We start from the raw sequence: 6,827 nt of genomic DNA, 5'->3' as shown, positions 1-6,827 counted from the left end.
GGAAGTCTATGTGCACATAGTCTTATATGCAAAAAGCGCCGTGAATCTTGAGGATGTGGGCGATGCACAGCACTTTTTGCATGTAAGTCTATGTGTGCACATAGACAAATATGCAAAAAGTGCTGTAAATCACCCAGGCAGGAGGAGGAGGAGGCGCAACACACACACCCGCCTCTCGCTAGCTGTGTCCTCCTCGCAAGCAGGAGACAGCTAGCGGCGGGGGGCATGCGCCTCCTCCTACCCGGTTGGCTATCAAGGACAGCTGACCAGCGGTGCAGTGCACGCCCCCGCCACTCGCTAGCTGTCTCCTCCTTGTGAGCAGGAGACAGCTAGCAGCCCTTGACAACCGAGCAGGCAAGAGGCGGCTGCAGTGCAGGGCTGAGAGGTAGAGCTCTTTGCTTTGAGAGTTTTTGTGGAAAAAATCAAATTTCAGCTGCACCTAGCACAAAAAGTACTGGGCCAAACTGTCTGAAATTTGGCAGGTTGGCTCCCCTCCATGTTGGCTGACAGGCCCCAAGTTTCATGTATTTATCATGAAAACTGAAAAAATTATGGCCATTTGTGTTTTTCCATGCAAGTCAATGGGAAAACACCCAAACCGAGTAATCCAGATATCCGAATCTCACTTCAGATCCAGAACCGAGTCAAAGCGGAGGAGTCCGAATCGGTCCGAGTCAAAGCGGGGCTGATTTGGAGGGTATGAAGTGGCATCCAAAGTGAAGCAGGGGGTCCGTGCACAGCCCTACTTTCCAGCATGCAACTGGTTCTCTTTGACGCAGTTCTCACTCACGTAACAGTAAATCATAGTTAATTAACCCATGATTTGCTATGCATAAGTGGGAGTGAACGAACACACTGCCTTCTGCATGCTCCTCACTTTTACTTTTAATCAACAACCTATGATTGATTAAATCAACAACCTACCCGTTTGTAGGTTGAGTGCATGATGTGCGAACCCAGAGCACTGGGTTGTTTAGGGGCTAAATAACCCAGTGGTTAATCTATGGTTTAAGTAGAGCTGCCATTGCAAATGCTACCCACAGCATTGCAAGAAAAGCTTCAGTCCAATGTGTCGTCTCCATTCTTTTAAGCAGCAATGACAGTATGAAATATGTCAGCAACGTATAATCCAGGGGTGCACACCCTGCATCCCCACACGCGCAAGGCCCTTAATGCTGCTCCCCAAGGATACCCTGACCCTTCGACCCCTGCTGAATTCTCCCCCCTACACACTCACACATGTATACTCTCTACTCCGTCCCCCAGAGATCCTGATACAGATTTCTCTTTCCCTGCCACAGCTCACAGATATGAAAGAGCAATCAGGATATCTGGGATATGTGAGACTAAAAGAAAAGCAACTTTCCTGAAAACCTACGTACAGAACAGAGGTGGGGTCTGAGCTCTAAAAACCCAAATAAAGCTTTGCAGCATGCCAGCCTCCCACTTAAAAAAATTATTTAAAATAATAAATAAAACCCAGAAGGGGCAGGGAGCTCGGTGGGCACCAAGAGAGGTGTCCCCAGGCACATTGGTACAAACAGGCACCGTTTTGGAGACCGCATAACTATAGTAATCTCTCCTAGGACCTTGTAGCAGTTTATGTTAGTAGGAAACCAGCAAAGATTAGCCACTATGTCTTTACCTTCTGCCTCATTGTGAAGGGCTTCCACAGCTCCAGAATTTTTTCTGAAGCGGTATATTAAAGCTACAATCCTATGACCTCTTACTCAGAGTAAGCCACACTGAAGCAAAGTGTCCAAATAAACATAGGTTTGAACTGAAAAGGCTTAACCTTATGGATATGAATTGGGAATAAACCCATTAAACACAGTGGGACTTATTTCTGAGTAACCATGCTGAGGATTTGGCTGTACATTCTAAAAACATAAGAGCCGTGCTGGATCAGACCAAGGTCCATCTTGTCCGGCATTCTGTTCACACAGTGGCCAACCAGCTGCCTGTGGGAAACCTCCAAGCAGGACATGAGTGCAATAGCACCCTCCTGGTTGTGTTCCCCAACAACTGGTGTACATAGGCATACTGCCTTTGATACTGGGGGCAGCATATAGCCATTAGGACTAGAAGCCATTGAGAGCCTTCTCCAGGAATGTGTCTAAACCCCTTTTAAAGCCATCCAAATTGGTGGCCATCACTACATCTCGTGGGAGTGAATTCCATAGTTTAACTCTGCGGTGTGCTACATCTTGGTGACATTCTTAAACTTTCTGCTTCTGTTTTTAAGACCCTCATGACAAAATCCATACCTCCTTGCCAGTCCTGTATTGTGGTAAAATCTCTTTGCAGATATATGCTTTAAAAAAGATCAACCTCACAAAACATATACCAAGCATTTCCGAGGTTGCCCTGCCTTTGAGATGTGTCATTCTGTTTTACATTACCACTGAAATAAATCCAATACGTGACTTACAAACCTGTATGAAAATGAAATAGACTGTTTAACCAGGGATAGCATCTGTCACCTCCTCAAGCAGGTCTTTGTCGCCAAACTGCTGACTTTCCCAGCTATTAAACACACATCGATCTTATGTAGAAAAGAATTTGCTCCTCCATTTTATGGTACCAACATCCTCCACAAAGGAAGTTCTTCTTGACAACATAGGATGCCAGTTAGATAGGACAGAATGAGGGCCATGTTTCAGATTATGTATGATTATTTCTCAGGAGCATCTGTTTTTTCTTGTGAATTCACTAGATCCACATAAAATGACATGGGTCTGTGTACTGGTATAAATGCCAAATTCGGGTCCATTTGCTTTCTTGTCAAAGGGAAGTTATTGGTAATTGTTGATAACATTGCAGTCGTTAATACAAAGTTAAAAAAAAAACAGGCCACAACAAATGGTCTTGAAATTCACAGCTGGGGTGTATCTGGAATTTAATTGTGTATATACGTGTGGGCCTTTAAACTCTGATGATTACCCCTCTCATTCAAATCTCTTTGTGCCCCCTCCCTCACTGAAATAGACCCTGAGTGCATTGTTACAATTTCTGTATTACTATATGGGGAGAGGAAGTCAGCTAGAGTTTTAGAGGGGAAAAAAACTATTTAAAAGTCACTCTACTCCATAATCCAGGGATAGGCAACGTGGTGCCCTGCACATGTTTTAGACTACAATGCCCATAAGCCCCAGTCAGCATAGACAATGGTTAGGGATTATGGGACTTGTAGTCCAAATCATCTGGATGGCTTCAGGTTGCCTACCCCTGCCTTAATGAGAACAACTGGAGTGAAACAATATTCTTGAGAATATTCTTCCTTTCATATTCTTCCAGGACAACTGAAACCAGAATGAGCTGAAGGTTTTTGCATTTCCTGCCACCACATCCCAAATATATACAACTAGTAAATGAAACAATGTTGCAATGTGGAATGCTCCTCGTTCAGGCTTCCAGCCACTTCATTCTCCCTTCCAACCCAACAGTCAGTCTGCTTTGCATGGCCACTGACCATGAGCCCTACTCACTGGGCCGTTCCACCCCCCTTTTAGGTTTTCTGTTTTTGTGTGTGTACTTCTACAAATGCTTGAGGCTTCTTCCAGCCTGCTGGTACCTCCCTCTTGTTGTGTTGGTGTTGTTTTGGCTACATAAGGATCCACAACCAGAGAGTGAGTTTGCTATTCATATCTATGAAAAGAGGGCCTCCACTTTCTACTCTTTCAAACTTAGGGCTCGTCCACACTGAGCTTTTATCCTGCAATTGACTTCACGGAAGTTTGTGGGCTCTTTACATGATCATTCAAGGGTCTCCTGCACTAAATGCCTTTTGTTCCGTTTTTAAAAAGATCGCAGTTACCCAGTTGTGTTCCACTTCAGTTTCCTCTGTGAAAAGAGTAAAAGCGGCAACAAGAGGAGTGAGATCAATGAAAGATAATGGAAGGCTCAGCTACAGGGAGGAGGGGGAAGGGGGTGGGGGGAAAGGAAGCGTGTAAAAAAGGGAGTCGTGATCCTGCATTTAAAACGGAAGCAGAAAGCCCCATTTTAAATGCAGAATTTTAGGCTGGTGTAGAGATGCCCTTACTGTGCTCAATTGCTAATGCATGGAAACTAAAGGAACCTTAAAATCCTGGCTAGCTAAGATTTCAGGAAGATCAGCCTCGAAAAGGAGAGAGGGGGGAGGAAACTCACCTAGCAGGTCTCAACTATTTCTTAATGGGGTCTCTCAATAAATACAGGTTTCCAACTCCTTCCTTGCACAGTTGTAAACTTGTATGTGCCCTTCTGTTGTTTGGCCTGAGCACCAACAATAACTTCTGATATCTTTCATTTCTTCTGACTTTATTTTTTAAATGTTTGTATTTTGGTCCTGAAGGTGTCAGACCTATGTTGTCTATATGGACATGGAGGATTATCACTTGTTCCATGATTATTTCACAAAATGTGTTTAACATTTCCTCCCTTTGAGGCACTCCCACAAATGCAACAACTCATTTTCTTGCCAAAGAAAGGCAAACAGTATAAGACAAAGGGGAAAAATTTCCCCAAGGATGACAACTAACTGATTTTGCATGGCAGAATTCTCTGCCTGTAGAAAATACTAAAAATGAAATTTAAGATGCTCCTGCTTTCCTTCTCTTTCTGTCATAAAAAAAAAAGTGTGGCAAGAAAAACATTATTTTGCCCATGTTTACATTTTTCAGTTTGCTTTGTTGAAACATTCTAGCACATTTATATTTTGGAAGAATGACTTGAAATATGGCCAAAGCATGATTTGCCTGAAGGATGGGTCAGCAACCCATGTGAAAACTCTCCATGTTGAGTGTTTTCTGATCAGATGCTTAGCTAAGCTGTATGTCCAATGGCTCATTTCTCAGACATTGTCATATGAGTATCTCCGAATTGAAAGGGGAAGAATGTGTGATTACCCAAGAATAACTATAGCAAAGTACAAATGAGCCACTGACATGGTTCTCATGATCACTGCAGCTTAAACAAGCTATGGTGGCTTATTTAAGCCACGGAGTGTACTGGGCGCAATTTGCATAATAACCGGCCCAATAACTAGTGCAATAGAAGGTGGGGCAAATCCTTCAGGTGTTACCTCTCTTCCAACTCTCTTCCAGCAACAGCCATTCTCCTAGACTGCAGCAGAGGGAAGCTGCAGATGGGAAGCAGGGATGCTCATCAGCTTGGCTGAAGGTCGAACCAAATGTCATGTTAGTTATGTAGCATGCAGCTGCCCATCTTTTTATTTACCTGAGGGGTGGGGAACATATTTTGGCCCAGGGCCACATTCCCTTGTGGAGAACCTTCTGGGGGATTTCATGCCAGAGGTGGTGCCCCCCCCAAATGTGGGTAGAGTCAAATCTAAAGTGGGTAGAGCAAAAAGTAGACATCCAAAGTGGGCGGGGCATAGATCTACACATAAGACGCATGCATTCATCTATATCCACCAGTAACACATACACATACAGTATATTCATAAACACCCATCCGTGCATACACACATAGAGACTGACTAAGACACGCACGCACAGAAAGAGTCACTTGTTGTTTTTTTCTGAGACCCAATTCACACTTTACATGACTGGTATTGTTTTCTGCACATACACCAACTTGTATTTGCTGCGCTGAAGAGTTATGTTCGTAAACACTGTGGCCATATTTAAACCAGTTTAGAAAGCATTGCCGCTAACCAGGGAATTCCGGGATCTCTATTTCTGTGAGGGTATAGTAGGGAACTCTAAACAGAGTATTTTTAACACCCTTACTCAGAGCTGGCCCTACCATTAGGCAAAGTGAAGCAGCTGCCTCAGGCAGCAGATGCTGGGGTGCAGCAAGGTGTTGGGAGGACAGAACTGTGTGTACCACTTGGCCTGTCCTGCAGCCCCCAAGCCAGCTTGCTGCCCTCAGGTATCCTGGAGGATGCTGTCCCATTGCCAGTGTTGAAGTAAGACTCAGCTCTCAGTCTGGATGGCATCGGTATGTGGGGTGGGGTGCCATCTTTCCTTCACCTCAGGCAGCAAAATGTCTTGGCCTGGCCTTGGTGTCACCAAACTAGAGTTCCCAGGCTCCTTAGAGGAAGCTGCAATAGCTAAACTAAAACCAATATTAGTATGCCCATTGTTGACAGTGTTCATGTCCTCAGGGCATCGATTACTCTAGTGTTTGGAGATGCACATCTCCCTGTTACACTTTCCATTCCCCATAGTTTAAAAAAAAATACACACAATGATTGCCACATAAAGCTTGACTTGGATTTTGGTTTCAAAGACTGCTGAGCAAGTATTATATCACAGACATACTTCCTTTCAGGGGTGCGGGTGGGTTTTTTCTGCTGCAGACCCCTGCCCCCTTCTGCTGCAGCCTCCTTTTCTATTGACATACATGCCTGATTTGACTCCAGTGCAGGTTTCGCCCCTTCCTCTCATGCTTCGAGCAGGCTTTTGGCTTTTTAAAACCATGTTCTTCAGGTACACAGACTTTAAAAAAAATGGAGAGAGGGAAATTTACCACAAGAGCCAGCCGTGGGGAAAGGGGGCTTCATGATTGTCACAAGGACCAGCCACGCATCATTTTGCACAGCTAGTGAAACAGGTTGCTTCCAGTCTTGGCCACTTTAGAAGTTTGTATATCTGTCCATCAATCCACAGCAGGCTTACAAATTAGAGCAGGGGTGGGGGACCTTTTTCAGCTCGAAGGCTGAATTGGTTCTGGGCAAACATGTCAAGGACCACATGCAAGGATACCCCCTCAAAGTGGGTGGGGCCACCCCACTGCTCACATGTGGCCTCAGCAGGTTTGCCAGACCCCATTCATTCTCTGTCTCTGTCTGTCTGTCTGTCTATCTCTCTCTCTCTCTCACA

Source organism: Heloderma suspectum, chromosome 1 (assembly GCF_057233095.1).
Source record: "Heloderma suspectum isolate Gila_16-S chromosome 1, 16-S_ref, whole genome shotgun sequence".
NCBI classification, from domain to species: Eukaryota; Metazoa; Chordata; class Lepidosauria; order Squamata; family Helodermatidae; genus Heloderma; species Heloderma suspectum.
The sequence above is the reverse complement of the archived record's forward strand: the minus strand, read 5'-3'. Positions refer to the sequence as shown.